At 38.1% G+C, this 18,701-nt stretch overlaps 1 protein-coding gene across 1 annotated transcript in view; it reads right to left on the minus strand.

The window, feature by feature from the left end:
* The window catches only part of PRKAR2A (protein kinase cAMP-dependent type II regulatory subunit alpha), a 69,866-nt gene that overhangs the window by 25,253 nt on the left and 25,912 nt on the right, over positions 1-18,701 (minus strand). The gene's annotated exons all lie outside the window — the stretch shown is intronic.

Raw genomic sequence — 18,701 nt, forward strand, 5'->3', positions numbered from 1 at the left:
CTCAAATTCTGGTGAATACATGGACACAAGCATAACATCAACAACAACAACAATGTTGGAAGGGACCTTGGAGATCTTCTAGTCCAACCCCCTGCTCAGGCAGGAAACTCTATACCAGACATGTCAAACTCGCAACGTGACGTCACACAATGTATTGGAACTTTTTCCCCATTGCTGGAAATGGGGTGGCTGCAGTTTTCTCGTGATGTGTCCGGCCCGCAGGCCAGCAGTTTGACACCCCTGCCCAATACAATTCCAGTCTCTTCTTAAAAACTTCCAGTTTTGGAGCATTCACCACTCCTGGGGGCAGGTTGTTTCACTGATTAATTGTTCTAACTGTCAGGAAGTTTCTCCTTAGTTCTAGGTTGCTTCTCTCTTTGGTTATTTTCCATCCGTTGCTTCTGTCCTGTATATATATATAGTTTTCCTAGTGATAATAGAGAAAGGTTTGTATCCAGGATGTATTTTTATTAATTTCCCAGATCTCCTGGTTCAAGTTCTCTTGCCTAGCTTTTTCAAGATCAGCCAGAATCTTAATACTGTTAACTGTTACTGTATTTTCCTGTAAGCATTTTTTATTTTTTAAAAAAACTTTTTAATGTAATTTTCCAGGCAAAAATAGAAAAAGCCAGAATGTGGAAATTGTTTCTTTTCTATCAGTACATGTGTCTGTCAAAACTGGGTTTGAGTTTGAATTTTCAGAAAAAAAAGAATCCCCTCCCAGTGTATATTTGTCACATACAACCTAGGTATAATGATGAAGCCTACACAGCACTAGGAAAGCCTAATCCAATTTTACCTTCCATTTCCTTCTGTAGATAATAGAATCCAGATATATATGTTCAACCAGAATTAAACCCTATTGATTTCAACAAAATTCTCTTGTATATTTCAGTCTAGTGGAACTTCAGAGTAACACAGTCTAATAATGTCTAGATTTCAGCTTCCCCCAGTCTGATTTAATTTTCTCTTAAATGATTTTAATCTCTTAAAATCATTTAAGAGAAAATCTTACAACTACCTTGTGTACTTTTAAAAAAATGAAATTATAACTTTGTAAAGCAAACTAAAGACAAAATGTAATTAAGAAACCATGTTAAAATATTAAGATAATCAATTCATGCATTGTAGCTGATTATAAGTAGGTTCTAGATAAAAATGTTTATTACATATTGATATGGAATGCATCACCATTACACAAAAGTGGAGAACCACACATCGTATGAGAGCAAAATCCAGCTTTTGATCTATTCTAGTAGGGCAGGTACTGTTGGGGTTTAGCCAAAGGATTACAGCAAGGCCCTCTCTTACAGAAACGATCCACTTCTCTTTGAGCGGACAGGTACATTCTGTTCTTCATACTGTCTATCATGGAGAAAATACTTTAGGGCAGTGGTTCTCAACCTGTGGGTCGGGACCCTATTTGGGGTTGAACGACCATTTCACGGGGGTTGCCAAACAACGCAGTCCGCCATTTTTTCCCCCTTTTCCTTAGCTGTGCTACTCCCTTTTATTCTATTGGCTTTTGAAAGCCAATAGAATAGACTCTCTTGAATAGAGTCTAATTCTATTGGCTTTCAAAAGCCAATAGGAATTGTCTCTGCCCTGCTGAGCCCGCCAAAGTCCCATTCTGCAAACAGTGCTGCACCAGTTGAGTAGTCCTTGACTTACGACTGGTTGAGTACTCCTCAACTTATGACCGGTTGGGGGGGTTGCGGCATTAAAAAGATTGAGAACCACTGCTTTAGGGCAAACACAAGGCCAGGAGGCCGGATGCGGCCCACGAAGTAGTTTCATATGGCCCGCAAAGCCATCCTAGAAACAGTAAGGGAACGGCCCCCGCTGCCTTGGCCCTGGCCCAGGCTGGCCGGGAGCCAATGTACAATTTTGTGGTGGCCATCTATGCTGAAACGCATTCAGTCTTAGCTCCACAAGGCCGTCCGGAAACAGCGAGGAACCAGCCCCTGCTGCGTCGGCCTCGCCCCTGGATGCATGCTAGGGAGGCGACACCTCCCTAGCTGCGTTTCTTGCCTGTTTTTCTCCCCTCATCTCAAATATTTTTTCACCACTCTGTACTTAGGAAAGAAGGAAAGAAGGAGAGGGAGGGTCTGAGGGACATCCTACCTTGCTGCCCTTTCACCATCCCCTTGCCCCCTCCTCCTGGCCTATCCTGGGGGGTCTCCCATCCTATTGCTAAGAAAGCTTTGGATACAAAGCCGCGTCTCCTCCCATGGAGAGGGAATGGGCCTCCCTCTGACTTTGCCCTTGTACCCATCATGAGCAACCTGGCTAAAGACAGCAAGCACAGCAGCAGCAGCTTTGAGGAGGAAGTAAGTGCAGCTGGGCGCCCCCTTGGGGAAGTGGGGCTGGGCTTGGTGCTGCGGGTGTTCGAGGGTCAGACTTGGCATTTGACCTCTGCTGCCCAGGGCTCCGGGCAGTCCACATCACCATCCAGCCCCCCCACATGGCCTGAGAGGAACAGTGAGGCTCCTCCAGTGGACCATGCCTTGGCACTTGCCCTGGTCCCACCCCCTTCTGCCAGAGACCCTCAGATCTGTCCCACTCCTGCCCAGGCCCCCACAGGCATCCTTGACGTGAACGATGTAGATCTGGCCATGCCCACCCAGTAGGCCACACCCACTCCCACCACACCCACCCAGTAGGCTGCACCCACCCTGGCCACACCTACCCAGCCCCCTTAAGGCAACCACAATGCTAATGCGGCCCTCAATGAAATTGAGTTTGACACCCCTGCTTTAGGGCAAACCAGGAGTCAACAATTCCTGCTTCACCCTATATTTGTAGTTATAATTTTGTTATACAAAATTCGTTGTAGACTTTTCCCTATGGAGAGAAGATATTCTGAAGATAAATAAGCAAAATACACCCCAAAAATCCTTGATTGGGGAAAGTGCAACATGTCTCTAAAATGGTCTGTTTGCTTAACAAGGTAGCAAAAGAGCAGCTAACAATAAGAAAAATAACCCCTTTGAGCCTGGATGGATCATCCTAATGGGCAAAACTAGTCCCACAAGTTAGTTCCATTCCTGCCATGTAACAAGTTGGTAAAAATTCACTTAAATTTGTTTTTGAAAATATGTAACATTAACCACCACTTCAATTAAACAAAACATTTGGCAAAGTTTCCCATGAGGTTTGGGTAGAAAATATGGTAAAATGTAGGCTGAACTATGATATCAATTAAAGCAGCGGTCGCTAACCTTTGCAGCTTGGCGGCCAGGCTGGAGGTGGGGAGAGGGGAATCGGACCATAAAAGCAGCGCACATGCGCATGCCATGCAGCTCAACTGCACATGTGCTTACACACCGGCCTGCCTCTCACACTACCCTGTTTGAATAGGCCTCGGTCCAGTAGTGGACTGCGGCCCAGGGGTTAGGGACTCTGAATTATATCTATATGAATGTTTGACAATGTGTCCATGTCAAGACTGTCAAAAGCAAAAAGAGGTATTATACGGTTTGGGTGGATGCAATTCTGGGCCCTGCATTTTAGGAAGGACACCGAGTACAGCATGATCAAAGGAGAACAATCAAGATGATGAGCTTAGGAAAAATGGATGAGAAATAATTGGCGTCACCAAGTTTTAGCCTTGGAGAAGAGAAGACTGCAGGGAGACATGATAGCTGTCTTCAAGAAACTGAAGAGCTACTGTGTAGAACACAGGTCGGCAACCTGCAGCTCCGGAGCCGCATGCGGCTCTTTGAGCCTTCCCCTGTGGCTCCCAGCCTCCTCTGCCATTTGCAGAGAGAGACATAGACAGAGAGAGGCACTTGCACTTCCTTGCTTCTGTCTCTGTCTCTCTCTCTCTCCCTCTCTCTCTCTCTCTCTCTCTCTCTCTCTCTCTCTGTGTGTGTAAAAAAGAGAGTAGACTCACAGTGTTTTCCGACAAGCTGAAAAGCTTTTTGGGCAGGGCTCCTCCCTTTGCTCCGTCTCTGAGGAAGCAGGAAGCAGGAAGGGCAGGAGAGAGCTAGCTAGCCCAGCTATGCTGACTCAGGAATTCTGGGAGTTGAAGTCCATGAGTCATAAAAGAGTCGAAGTTGCCTACCCCTGAGCTTGTTGGAGAACAGCTTGAAGCCAGCTTGCCAGGTGAGCAGAAGATCGGAGAGAGGGAGGGGGGAGGGAGAGAGAGAGAGAGAGAGAGAGAGAAAGAAAGTGGGGGAAGAGGACTGGCAGACCAAGGGCAGAAAGAGAGGGAGGGAGGGAGGGAGGGCAAGATAGAGAGAGAGACCCTTTTGACATCTAAAATGAAATTAACACTGCATATATCGTTTTTTACCTTTATGAGATTATATATGTTATCTTCATTTTAGATATCAAAAGGGTTTTGCAGCTCCCAGTGTTCTGTTTTTGGTGGGAAATGGGTCCAAGTGACTCTTTGAGTGTTTTGGGTTGCCTACCCCTGGTGTAGAATAAGAGTTTTAAAAAAAAATTCAGGTAACAGAACATGTTGGTTTAAAACAAAGAACAAACCTTGGAATCCCTGATCTGTAAAATAGTGGGTGTGGTGTTTTTGCAAAGAAAATAAGACTTGTCCTTTGTGTTGTTCCATCAACACTCACAAGACAGTTTGAAAAAAAAATGGGTATAAAATAAGGCAGAATTGTTCAGACTTGTTTCAAGGAGGAAAAAAAGAGATGAGTTTAAAATTACAATGACACAAATTTTGACTGCATATCAGGAACAATACCTAAGACAGCTGTTCTGCAATGAAACAGACTGCTCAGAAGGTTGGCAGAATCCTTCACTGCAGATATTTAAAAAGAAACTGGGCCATCTATCAGAAAGCTGCAGTGATTTGGGTTAGAGTTAGATCCTTTCCAAGGCTTACATTCAATGATTTTGCAAAAAGAAGCCTTTTTCAACCCAGAAAAAAAAGAGAAATGAAGCAAATCACATGCTATGAACAGACACACTCAACACAATATATGAATAAAATTAGTACAATATTTGAAGATAATTATCTGTCCTGGACAAAATATTCCTGATATACAGTACCCTTTTTCTGAACAAGAAAGAATGTGGTTCTCTTTTGGACTTCATAAATATAAAGATATTCTAAGAATAACCAGGATTAAATCTGTTAAATAAACAAATAAAAAATATTATTGTTTCTACCTTATTCTCTTCCAATTCTGTACATCCTTTCTGACAACCATGGACTATTAAGAATTAGAACACAGAACATCAGAGTTGGAAGGTCATCTAGTCCCACTCCCTGTACAAACAGGAGAGTCTACAGCTTCAGACAAGTTGCTGTCCAGTCTGTTCTTGAAAGCCTCCAATAATGGCCTCCAATGATCCACAATTTTATAACAACAGTATTTTATTCTATAGTCTAACTGTACAAAAGTCTTTGCAGATTGCCCAGAACTAAATAAGCTTGGGAATAATAAGAAAAAGAAGTTAATTTCTAAAAATCTGAAATAAATCTGACAATTCCACAAATGTGTAAATAATTTGAGAAGTAACTATATAGCCATAGCTCACTGGCAAATTCAGCAAGACTGTAAATATTAAAACTGTTGTTCTTCTACTATGAGGATGCAGGTTTTCCAATGACAAAACTGGATAAAATCACTTCTAGGAAAAGGATGAGAAATCCACTTCAGATGATTTTGGATTTAATACAAGGGAAGTATTACTTTTTTTTAAGCTAGTCATAGGTTCAGCAATTAATGCAGATCAACATTAACTATTGTTCTAAAGCTAAAATGCAAATAACAGAAACATAATGAGATTATTTTTCTTCCTGTTCATTTTTATCATTTCATTATGCAACAACAGTTACAAAAACAGAAACATTTATAGAAATTTGAAGAGATTCTAAAATAAAATACATTCATGAAAAGCATCCACAAAACGTCTCCATGTATAAATACATTTATATATGTTGCTAGAATAGAATAGAATAGAATAGAATAGAATAGAATAGAATAGAATAGAATAGAATAGAATAGAATAGAATAGAATAGAATAGAAGCTGGGAGGGACCTTGGAGGTCTTCTAGTCCAGCCGCCTGCTCACGCAGAGGAGAACCTATACCATTTCAGACAAGTGACTGTCTAGTCTCTTCTTAAGAATCTCCAGTGATGGAGCACCCACAATTTTTGAAGGCAAGCTGTTCCACTGGGTTAATTGTCCTCACTGTTAGGAAGTTTCTCCTTAATTCCAGATTGCGTGTCTCTTTGGTCAGTTTCCAACCATTGTTTCTTATCCTGCCCTCTGGTGCTCTGAAGAATAATTTGACACCCTCTTCTTTGTAGCAGCCCTTCAAATACTGGAATACTGCTATCATGTCACTTCTATTTCTTCTTTTCTTTAGACTAGCCAAACCCAAGTGGCACTAGGATTTAGATTTCTCCTAACAATTACAGCATGCTAAATCAAATGAAAGTGTACTGGTACCCATTAAAAGCATACAAGTGTGTATTTTCTTACATTTTTATATGATATATAGTGACTGCCCTGAGCTAATGGTATATACTGCTGAAATAATCACAAAACAACTTGATGCTAGCTGAAACTGAAGTTATCCAGGTTTTTGATATTTTATTAATGAAAGAGCATTGCTCAAGTCATTTTCCTGGATAAAATACCACATATTAAGTTATTTTTATGAGCTGCTCCCTACATTCCAGATTTAGCCAAGGCAAACATAATCCTTTTCCAAAATATCTCAGCTGCCATGACGTGGGGACTCACTGTTATTAAGAGGTTGTATTTTTTTCCCCTTTATAAAAACTAGAATTCTCAACACATCAATTAAAGCACAGTAGGCACTTTTTTGGCTGCTTCCTCTAATCTCTCCCAGTATGACTTTTCCATTCCAGCTTAGCTTCACGTTTTCTCTGAGTAGGAGACCATACTTTCAAACAGTATAGCAGTCACAGATCATTTTAATTTTTAAAAATGCCAATAAGGTCTAAGTAGACCCAAACATATTCTTGGGAAAAAAGATGATGCTAAATGATAGCAACTTCTCATAAAAAAGAGTTATATAAGGTGGGGGACTATCTGGCAAGTATGAAGTGAAGTATAACAACAGACGTTAACATATTTTGGGAATCATATTAATAGACTGATAGAGTGGATCATAAAAATATTTTCAGAAGATTGAGAACATCTACAGCAATAATCAAAAGGTTATATATTAATAAAAGTCTGGAGAAACAAGAACATTAAAATAGTTGCCAACTATTTTGAAATAAAGCTTTTAAATATATATATTTTTAATTGTAATAGGAGTTTATCTATCTATCTATCTACGGTATCTATCTATCTATCTATCTATCTATCTATCTATCTATCTATCTACCTATCTATCCATAATTGCATAATTGCATAATTCAATTTCATTTTCATTTTAAAATTTTGGTTAATAACCTAAGCCAGACTCCTAATGAAACAAATACATTTCAGCCTTTTCAGCTAGTTTTTCCTTCAATACCCTCTATCCTCCCAGTGAAACTAAAGCTGAAAAGCAAAACACAACAGCTTTATGCTTCAGGCAGTGAAGCAAGACAAACAGCTAATAATCAGGACAAAAACCCCAAACATTTAATTCAAATTGGTAAATTACAGGGTTAGGAGATTCATCAATATATTTCTAGGAACATATTCTAAAATGTTGTTTAAATATTTCATGTAAAAATAGCCTAAGAAAGGATGCAGTCAGAGAAGTTACAGAAATACTATTTACCCAACTGTGGAAATAAAGATAATAATGTCTATATGTATTGCCTTACACTGTACATATTTTGGGACAGAAAAACGATTATGTAAAGTGTATCAAATTTGGATCACTTTAAATTTGCAACCCTCCATTTTGAGTTTGAAACAGGCAAGCAGTTATCCTGCATGTGAAATGGGAAGTTTTCATAATTTTGAAAGCCTTTTGAATACAACCCATATTTTTGTTGCTTCCATCTATTATGCCCAACTCTGTTTCAAGTACTACATGGAATATGGCTAGAAAATTTGTTTGGTCAGTCTACCAAGCATAATTTATTTAGAAATTTTTAAGAGATAGTAAAAAAAGTCTACCACTCATAATATAAATATATTATGTATTCAGTTTTGAAAACTGCATTAATATTTGCATCTCTACACTTTTTAAGAATTTTAAAGTGAATGTTCTACAATTGAAATGCAATTACACATTAATTTCTTAAAAAATAAGCAAGTATCAACATCATTTAGTTCAGACATGTCAAACTCGCAACGTCACATGATGTCATGCAACGTATAGGAACTATTTTGCCATTGCCGGCAATGGGGTGGGCGCAGCTTCCGCGTGATGTGTCCGCCCTTCGGGCCAGCAGTTTGACACCCCAGATTTAGTTAAAAAGAAAAAAGAAAAAACATTATATAAAGTCAAGCAGTTTCACTACTGAAAATGGATTAAGAGCTAAAATAAACTTAGCATTAAGAAGGATGCTTTTATTTTTGTCATCTAGAAAAACCTTTAATATGGTATTTAAATAAATGAGAGCCACTTTGATGGGAGTGATTAAAGTGCCTGGATTAGAAAGTGGAAGCATATGATAATAATAATAATAATAATAATAATAATAATAATAATAATAGTAGTAGTAGTAGTAGTAGTAGTAGTAGTAGTAGTAGTAGTAGTAGTAAAGTTGGAAGGGACCTTGGAGGTCATCTAGTCCAACCCCCTGCTCGGGCAGGAAACCCTACACCATTTCGGACAAATGGCTGTCCAGTCTCTTCTTAAAAACTTCCCGTGTTGGAGCATTTACTGCTTCTGGAGGCAGGCTGTTCCACTGATTAATTGTTCTCACTGTCAGGAAGTTTCTCCTTAGTTCTAGGTTGCTTCTCTCCTTGATTAGTTTCCATAAAAACAAACTGATGACTTGGGCCAATAATTTTCTTTCAGCCCACTCCACCACAAAGAGTTATTGTGGAGAAAACAAGAGGTAGGAGTGTTATATATGTCAACTGTACAAAATAAAGGTGGGATATAAATCCAGAGTTGCTTTAAAGAAGATGACCAAGAGATATAGCAAGCAAAAGAGTGATAAAATGTCACTGACCTGGAAAGGATTGGAATTTTTAGTCCTTTCTTCTTTGAGGTGACTTGTTTTTTTTCTTTTAAGTTTCCTGTGCTTATTCAAGGGATAGTATATGAAGTTTCTTTAGTTTCTCAGTGAAAAATCATTAATGGTTGTCACCAAGTTTCAGAAATAGAAAGAGCTGGAATTATCAGCCATTGCTTAAGGGATTAAGTACAGTTTGCAGCTACTTTTGAAATAAATTGAAATATATTTGCTCAATAAGTTCTTAAATTATGAGAGATTGAGCTATTAAAAGTTCTGTTTAATTTTTTAATTTAATCTTCTCCTGAGTTTTGGATCACTTGGCAGCCATAACTTCAAATTTGACTTGCCTGTTTTTTTAAAAAAACTCTGATATCTATGACCTGCTTTTGTGTTTCAGGCCAGGGTGAGCAGGTGAGCCTGCTCACATACAATCTGTCATGCTCTTTCTGAGCCCTGGACTGTTGCTGGTTATTTAGTGCTGAGGGATTTTAAATTGCAAGCTCTGGTCTGGAAAGGCTCAGGAGTTTATTGATTTATTCAATAAACTCCTGATTATTTATATCTTTGGCCCAAGGCACAGAGATAGAATTTTTTATTTCAAATGGGTGGCACATGATTAACAGCTGATCACAACATACTGAAAAATGCTGACTTGAGCCTGTTGCCAGTGTTAGATCATTTCTTGGTCCAGGTGAAATTCATCATCTTTTATGACCTTTGGAGAACGGTGGGGGTCAGTTAAAATGGTCTATTCATAGCATTTTAGGGATTCAGATGAATTACAGAGGACACTTAGGGATTTTCTAGAATCTAGATCACGGGTGTCAAACTCGTGACGTCACGTGACGTGTTGCAACTTTTTTCCCATTGTCGGCAATGGGGTGGGCGCAGTTTTGGCATGATGCATCCGGCCCATGGAACGGCAGTTTGACACCCCTGATCTAGATGATTTGGCGGGCAATTTAGGCAAGCGCTTAGTGGGCCTTTGGAAGTAGAAGTTGACTCAGATGCTTAATATAATTGAACAGCCTCTATTACCCAATCCCAACAAGCACCATGATTTAGCAAGGAAGCTCCAGAAGACATAGTGGGAAAATAAATGCTTGCAGCACAAACCAGAGTGGAATAGGACAACTCGCCACAGCCACCTCGCTATGGCCAAAATGTTGCAGCCAACTTGCTGCAGGACAATTCCATGCAGGATTACTCAATGCAATAAATAATATCTGCCACTATTTCTTTGAAATTATTTCCATTGACAGTTATTTTGAATGAGTTGTCCCACAGTGAATTGTCTCATGGTGAGATGACCATGACAAGATGGCCACAGCAAGATTGCCATGGTGAGGTTGTCCTAAACCCCAAGCAGAGCAAGTGAATATTATGGAGCACAGGTAAAAGTTCATGTTTAAGCCTAGTTCATGTTTGTTCATCTCCTCAAATGTTGCCTCAGTAAGTTGTCATCTAGCAGCACCATTTAGGACAGCCATTTCCTTTTTGGTAAGGATGGATAGGAAAACCTTTTGACAGGCTGCAATGTCTTTTTAGGCAAGGAAGTAATGTTAGGTACTCTTCATGTCTGTATATTCAGGAAAATAACTTTTAAAACATGCCCATTTTATCCAGAAACATGCTATCTTCTTCCCTTGTTCCTTTAAAATATTTCTTACATCTGATCCATAAACTGCTTATTTATTTATTCCTTATATAGCTGAACTGCTTACATTTAACGTATACTGTAGTTTAAAATGTTAAAGCATAGCTGAAATTAAGAACTGGTCTTTTGAACATCCCTGTTTCTAGTACAATTAAAAAGCAGCAGAAAATAACCATGTTTTTTACATTATTCCAAAGGTTTCCACAGAAGGATCGCTTCTGAACATGCTTTCACATAGATATTTGTCTCTCCCATGAGAAAATATGATCTACAATTCCGCTTTATTTATTTCAAGAATGGTTAAAAATATCAGATCCATGTAACTAAAGCAAATTTAGTACAGCACTGTGTGCCAAATGTCATCATGTCTCAAAAATAATCAGAATTTTGCTTGTGTCATCACTTTAACAAGAGTGAAGAAAAAATATGTGAATGTTAAAAGAGATTTTTGACACAACACATTAATATTCTAATTTTATCATGTCTGCACTGGAATCAATAGGCAAATATATAACTTTGCAAATTTTTTTAATAATCTGAGAAACAGAATCAGATAGTATTGTTGTATAAACAGAAAATTGTACTTTAGTTTGAAAGATTATATAAGGTTCAGAAAGAAGATAGGCAGCATACAAATCAACCAACCACCTTCTTCCACTGGCTGTTCTACACATTCACAAAGGAAATTCCTTTCGAATATGTCCCCCAAACTTCTTTTTTTAATACTTTTAATCCACTGGCTCCAGTCCTTCTTTCTAAGGCAATGGAGAACAAGGCTACTTCCTCTTCTAGATGACAACTCTTCAGATTTTTGAAGACCGCTATTATATTGCCTCTCAGTCATCTCTTTCGGGTACAACATCCACAATCTCTTAATTGATCTTTATAGTTCTGGTTTTCAGACTCTTCACCATTTCGGTAGCCTTTTTGTGAAGGCTCCAAATTGCTCCAAATTGTCAGTACTCTTGATGAACACTACTGCCTAAAGATTCCAAATACAGACTGACCAGAGTAACCTAGCTCCAGGCTCTATGAACATTAATTTATCCAAAGATTACACCCGCCTTTTTAATAGCTGCATCATACTGTTGGCTGATGTTTAATTAGTGTTTGCAAGGATATTCAGTTCTTTCTGCATTCACCACTACCAGGTTACGTTTCATTCTACAACTGGCCTTATATTTTTTCATACTGAGATGCAAAATTTTTGCTAGGGTTCAGACACTTTAAATCTAGTAATCTTGAGTTACTAAGGTGGCAATGCTATTAAGTAAGGAAGGTTAATCGGGCACAAATTGTTTGCAACAAATCTATGCTGACCTCTGCTAATTATAGCACACAGATCAGGGTACTGAAAAGATGCTAATAAGTTATCCAAGGCAATCAGCCTGAGAGAAGAAGTAACCACAAAAGGGAAGTACTGCTGGAGCGTAGAAAAGGAGAAGTACCAAAGGGAAAAACAACCAGCAGGAGTTGCATGGCCATATCTGAAAGGAAGTGAGGTCAAAAAGGAAAAGGATTTTTAATCCCAGTCTATGGGGTAGAGTGCTACATATAAAGGAGAGCCTTTGCACAACTTCCTGCATGGCATGACTCCAGGTTACTTGAGGAATCATCTCATGCCAAAGGGACCGGCCTACCCCATTCATGTTCACAGAAGTGGTGTGTTGTGGACCCCATTGGTCAAGAAATTCCAGCTGGTGGGATCCAGGCTTGGCTTCCCCACAAAAGCCAAGGGAGAGATTGGTAGAACTTATTCAGCAGGAGGAAGACATCTTATTTTCTCCATAAGACACACCATAGCCTTCTTGTGCTTAGAGGCCACTTTAACTAGCAAGGTCACCAGTATGCAAATAGGCAGAGTATCACCTTGGTCAACCTCAGCTGGAAATGTGTTGTCTCAGTGATTCACAATTTTCATTGTTCTGTGCATGTCCATGAAAAAGTCATAAATATTGAGTTAGGGGTTGCAAATAACTTTTAGCAAATAGGCAAATTCACAAATACAGAATTTATGAAAAACAAGGACTGACTATAAAGCACTTTTTCTGGGTAGGTTATATACTAAGGTTCAAAATACGTCTGCCATCTTTAAGAAAATATCACAAATGTAAAAAAACACCACCAGGATATGGTTTGGTGGTATACTTTATCTTGGATATAACCCAAACATTTTAATAATTGCCAAGGACACTTAAGAAAGATATAATCCATGCAAAACAAGGAAGCATGTGTGTTAAGATAAACATCATCTTTATTGATATGAAGTTGTCAGGCTTCTGAAAACTTAAATTCTATTGCAATCACTCATCCTAATCACATATATTTATTGTCTATACTTTTGCCTAATTAATAAAGGCTTATATAAAATAATTCAACTAAATCATCCTAGGTATTGGCAAAGGACTTCTAAAAAAAGATACACATGAGCTAAATTGGTTGAGAAAGTGACCAATTAAGGGTAACAGAGTTATAGACCATTGTGTACTTTTGGAAAGCTAAGTTGTAACTAGTCATACTATGTCCCGAAGGTGCTTTTTTCAAAAAGGCAACTGGACTTTCTTTAGAACTGGACAGTTCTCAATGAAGAAGCTGGCATTAAAAATACAGCATTAGAACACACAAAATCATCTGCTGTTAAGGTTTGTCTATTATTAGAATCTGAAAATCTGCTTTGACATTACTATTTGCAAATGTGTAAAGTATTGCCCATTTCTAAAATATTAAATATAGCCCTTTACCACAAATGAGTGCATGCCTTGGTACTAACCAATTTAAGATGTTAGTACTCTTGTTTAATTCCACTTTCAAAACACAGGATTTTGCTACACTAAAAATACTATAAATTTGGTATTTAAAAATACTACACATAAATGTTATGTATTTATTAGCAGGATGCAGCTGGCTTCTCTAAAACTCAGCCAGTTTTTCAAGAATGAATCAAGCTGCATGATAATTTATGAATGTATACACTAGAAAGTATTCCACATAGAGGATTTTTATATTAGTAACTTTAACAGCAATTATGAAAACAAAAATATACTTCACTGAAATGTTTGATTTTTTTCAACATATTTCTACACAGATATTTGATCCATGTCAATAACATTAATAAAGCAAATATAACAAATATCATGCACTATTTTGTAACGCGTTGTGTAATTTAAATAAACATAAATGCAAATTTTACATGGAAAAATTAAGTACACTTATGACTTCCACACCTAAAAATAAAATCAGTATACCAGATCAAGTGCAAATTATTAGAAATTGTTAGAAATGTTAGAAAGGATTTCTTGCTGAAATCTCAGACCATTATTTTGATTTGCTTCTTTGTTGCTGAAGTGTATGTATCGAAAGCCACTCTGAGGCCTAGGAGTATGAGAAGGGACTTAAAAAGATTGCCAAACAAATGGAGAATACCCTTTTAGCATTTGTGGTCCTCAATATATTAATAGCCAAACTCCCCATTTTTGAATTCAATCATTCATGAAATATTAATCCCAAAATTTATCCATGTGCAAGTAAGCAATGGCCATTATAATAGGATAGTAATTCCTTACTAGTTTTTTCTCCTGATGACTATCCCTCAGAAGCATGCATATGTAATAAAAATGCTTTAAGCATTTGTGCTAAAATTAGTATGTTAAATGACTTCATAAGAACAATATGAAGAAACAAATGAATGCTGGAAACTGCAATTACTCCTGGAGGGACAAAAAACACTCCCCCTTATGCACTATCCTATTATAATGGCAATGATGAAGGACCAATGACAAAGTGCCATAGATTAGTGGGTGAGTAAGTGAAGCTCCATTTGCGCAAGAAACAGGAGCACAAAACCATCCCCTCCCCCTGCCGCTGCTGCCACCGGTCCACAGAGCAGGAAAGGTTGGGGACTGCTATCCAAGATGAAACAGATTATCTGTCAGTCAGGTTGACAATGGCTGACAATTGTAGGCTGAGAGAAAGTGAGCGCTTGGCCCAAAGTCATCCAATGCTTAAAGTAGGACTAGGATGTCAATTTCCTTGTTTCTAGCCTGGTGGTGCCATAACAAGAAAACCACGCAGGCTTTAACTGTACAGCTAATCTCGGGCTCGTTAAAAAAAATGTAGAGTTAACAATGCTGGGCAAATCTTTTCCACCTTGATTTTGCAGTTCTATCAGTTATTAAAAATGAAATATAAACATAAAATTGTCATAGTTGAGTTTCTGAAGTTTCATTAACATACTCAATTGTGAATTCTATGAAACATTCAGCTAGTCCTCGACCTACGACCATAATGGAGCCTACCCATTATGGTCACAAATGGTGATAGCTATTAAACAAGATAGCCTCACATAACGACCCCAAGCTACTACTCTCCCTGATACAGTCATTAAACAAATGTGCAGGTCATTAAGCAGAGTACAGAGTGCCGTGGGGGAGGCGGAGATTCTGGGAGGCCTAGCATTGGCCCAGGCCTGCATGACCCAGACTTCCCAAGGGTTCTCCTATCCACTGAGACACCCTGCTCCACTTCCCACTCCTCGGGGATCCCCACAGCCTTGGGCCTGTTTCCCCCACACCAGGGCCCCGCAGGCCTCCCCCACACACCACCTCACCACAGATAACTTTGAATGGCCCTAAGTGTCAGTCATTAAGCGAGGACTACCTGTACAACCCAAAACTGAAAATCTGAATATCTCAGAGTTCATTTAAGCACCATATTTGAAAGGTGGTCTTGAGGTGGGAGCACTATGTGTACCACTTTGAGCTCCTGGAAAAAAAAGGCAGGATATAAAAACACACAGAATAAAAATACATAATCCATGGATCTAATTCTGTGAACTACATAAAATAACACAAGTGGTTGTTTGCTTCTCCACAATAAAAAGTCTTTCCTTAGGTTACCATGACATTTAGAACCTGGCAAGCTAATATATTAATACCTATTGCTAGTCAAAATATAAACTCGGTTCAGTCGTATGTATTTGAAAGCCAGCTGACATACCTTTCTGAAATGCAAGGTCATCTTATCATTGCTACAGAACTGCATACAATGTGGTAAATATATTCACAGACATAACCTTGGCCTTCATAATAAAAAATTATTTTGGTTATAGCACTATTGTACAAAACTGAAATTATTCTAATTTAAAACACTTTGACTCTTAAAAAAACTATTCTTACTTATTCAGTTTAGGACATATAACCATAGTACAAAGGTCAGGTCTATTGTTTTAAAACAGGAGTTGTCACAGTATGGGATGGAATAAGATTTAATGACTCTAGCTTCAAACACCACCTATGAAACAGAGCATGTGTTGTATCTTTGTAACAACTGACAGAGACCATCAATATGATCTTAAGAAGCCACTTGAAGGGTGATGACTGTTAAGGGACTATTTAAACCTTAATTTCTTTTCTGAAATTAATGAAGGATACCGCCCAGAACTGAAACAAGTTCCCACAAGAAAAAGAGTTAACTAGTGCAGAAAGTGGTAACCAAATAAAGACAGTAATTCACAGTCATGTTCTTAGCACAGGGATACCTCCACTTTGCAATACTGCTGTTCCATATCTCAATCACACATTAAATGAGTCTGTCACTGTTTAATAAGATAATTCCAGCATGAAAAATGGAGAAAATAACTCTATTCACATTTTCCATATTGTCTAAATTTCAATGAAGCCATATCATTCATGTTTCTTTTTGTAAATTCAATCTTTCCTCATAAAATGATTTCCCCACTAATCTTATTTATTCTTTTCAGGATTTTTTAAAGCATTATTTTCAGTGAAAGAAGCCCGAACAGTAAACAGTATTTCATAATGTTAATTGCACCACAGATTTGAATGAATCCTGTTGAATTGAATAAAACATTAAAAGATTATTAAATCTATATTCTAGTTACCTTTTCCATTTTCTGTCAGAAACCGTTTTTATTAATTCACTATTCAAAACTAGTTTCTCTCACCTCCAGGAAGTTAAAACATGCACTGCCACAATTAAATCTATTTTCAGATGCATGCTGCCTGAAGAATACTCTGTTCCCCTTGACTATTTTTAAACCTGAATATATGAATTACCCAAATAAAGTCATTATGAGACAGAAAATGGGGGCAGATAGGAATAAATGAGAGACAAAATGTGGTCAGTCCCTAAGGTGAGCAAAATAAGTTAAAACTGATTGAGATATTAAACATTCATGACAAAAAGAAACAAACATTATAAGTTCCACTGTTTATCTGAAATGCTAACTATGAACAGAAAGTACTCTAGTAACAAGTATATCCTTAGGAATATTCCCTTTTCAGTACTGTGATTAGTATAATACTGGGGTTTGCAACACCTGTGAATGTTGCTGTATCTATATTATTCCTTTAGTGCACCTTCAAAAACCTTAGTTTATAGAGCATCAAAGGTGTTTATATATCATTTTAAATTTTACTAATAATTACATTCCTACAGCAATCTCTAGCAAGGACAGGAACTGATTGATTTCAATTCTGCTAAGACAGAAAAGTAAACTTCACCTGAAAGTGATAGAAGTAAAACTGCAGTGGGAGATGAAGGGACAAGGACACAGCAAGGCAACCGTGGAGGGGAGGAGAAACAAGCAGCAAAGGTGGAAGACACAGAAACAGCTTTCAGCAAGAAAAAAAAAGTTATTTTGATAAAGGGTAAATGCAAGCTTATGAATCTCACGACCCCCAGCAAAAGTGTCTACTACAAAAATGATTGTAGTTACAATTGGGAGAGACTCTGTGGTTGAGAATAAACTGCATACACGGAAGGGTTGTCCCAACTGGTTTAAATAATTTGACAAGTATTCTAGGGACTTCACCATCCATGCCAAGATCTTTCTGTATACACAGTAAATTGAATTCATTATCTCCACAGCAACCATGTTCCACATGGCATTTTGGCCCTTCACATTCAGTGGAATGTGTTGGGTCTGTTCTTTCCCACTGGACAACCGACATTACCTGGGGCTTTGGAGTTATTTGGACTCAAAACATGACAGGGCTGGTGAACTATTATATGAACTTCAAACAAAGTTACTGTGCTCAAATGATTTTCTAAAAGACCTTACCACATGTGACATAGCTATAAGTGCTATGTTTCCTTACCTCTCAGGGTTGCATTTTTATCTCCTTGCCAGATGCCAACAGGCAGCCAGAAGCTTCCTAATTACCTAGAATATCTGCAGGAAAACACATCTGTTTCTAATGGAAGATTGATTGGGCAAGAAAAAGGATCTTTTTGCTTTCTCTTGGTCTATTGGAGATCCTATCCATGTATTAAGCAGGGTGACTAATAGCATCAAAGAAAAGAAAGAAGACAACAGAGCACTAAAGAAGATTATCTGAGAATGAGTAATTTGTGTGAATTGGCAGTAAAGGAAGTGAATGGTACTGAGAGAAAGAACCACATTAGGAAGACATCTTGGGAGCAATTATGAAGCTGAGAAACAAGATTTGGATGCTGCTTTACTAAAGAAATTAGGACAAATTTAGGGAACTGATAATTTTTCCCTATTCTCCATTCTTTTTACCTTATGACAGTAGGAAAGGGAAAATAAACCCAAACTGTTTTCAGAGCTGGTTGTTGTACCTGTTATTAGTCTGATCTTATTTTAGTCTCAATTTTTCACTGTGCTCCTTAACTTCTACTAATGGAGCTTATTACAAGAGCTTGCAAACCCTTTGCATTTCTGGCTATCAGAGGAGAGTCATCAGCTTAGTGCAGATCACTGATGCTTCTTCCTCCAGTTCTAAAATTATGCTCATCTTTTTCCAAGCCAGTTTCCTTTTATATATCTAGGCTGTCTCACTTCTTTACCAAACTTAAGCCAGTCTATTTTGCCATGTTCTGACCATATTGTGGTTTCCTGACATGTGCATAGATTTCACATGAGGACAATGGTATTTTCTGGAATTCCCATTTTTAAGCACATTCTACAGCTTGTGGTGACTGAC

Source organism: Crotalus tigris, unplaced genomic scaffold, assembly GCF_016545835.1.
Source record: "Crotalus tigris isolate CLP2741 ecotype Arizona unplaced genomic scaffold, ASM1654583v1 scf7180000024342.5246164, whole genome shotgun sequence".
Classification (NCBI taxonomy): domain Eukaryota; kingdom Metazoa; phylum Chordata; class Lepidosauria; order Squamata; family Viperidae; genus Crotalus; species Crotalus tigris.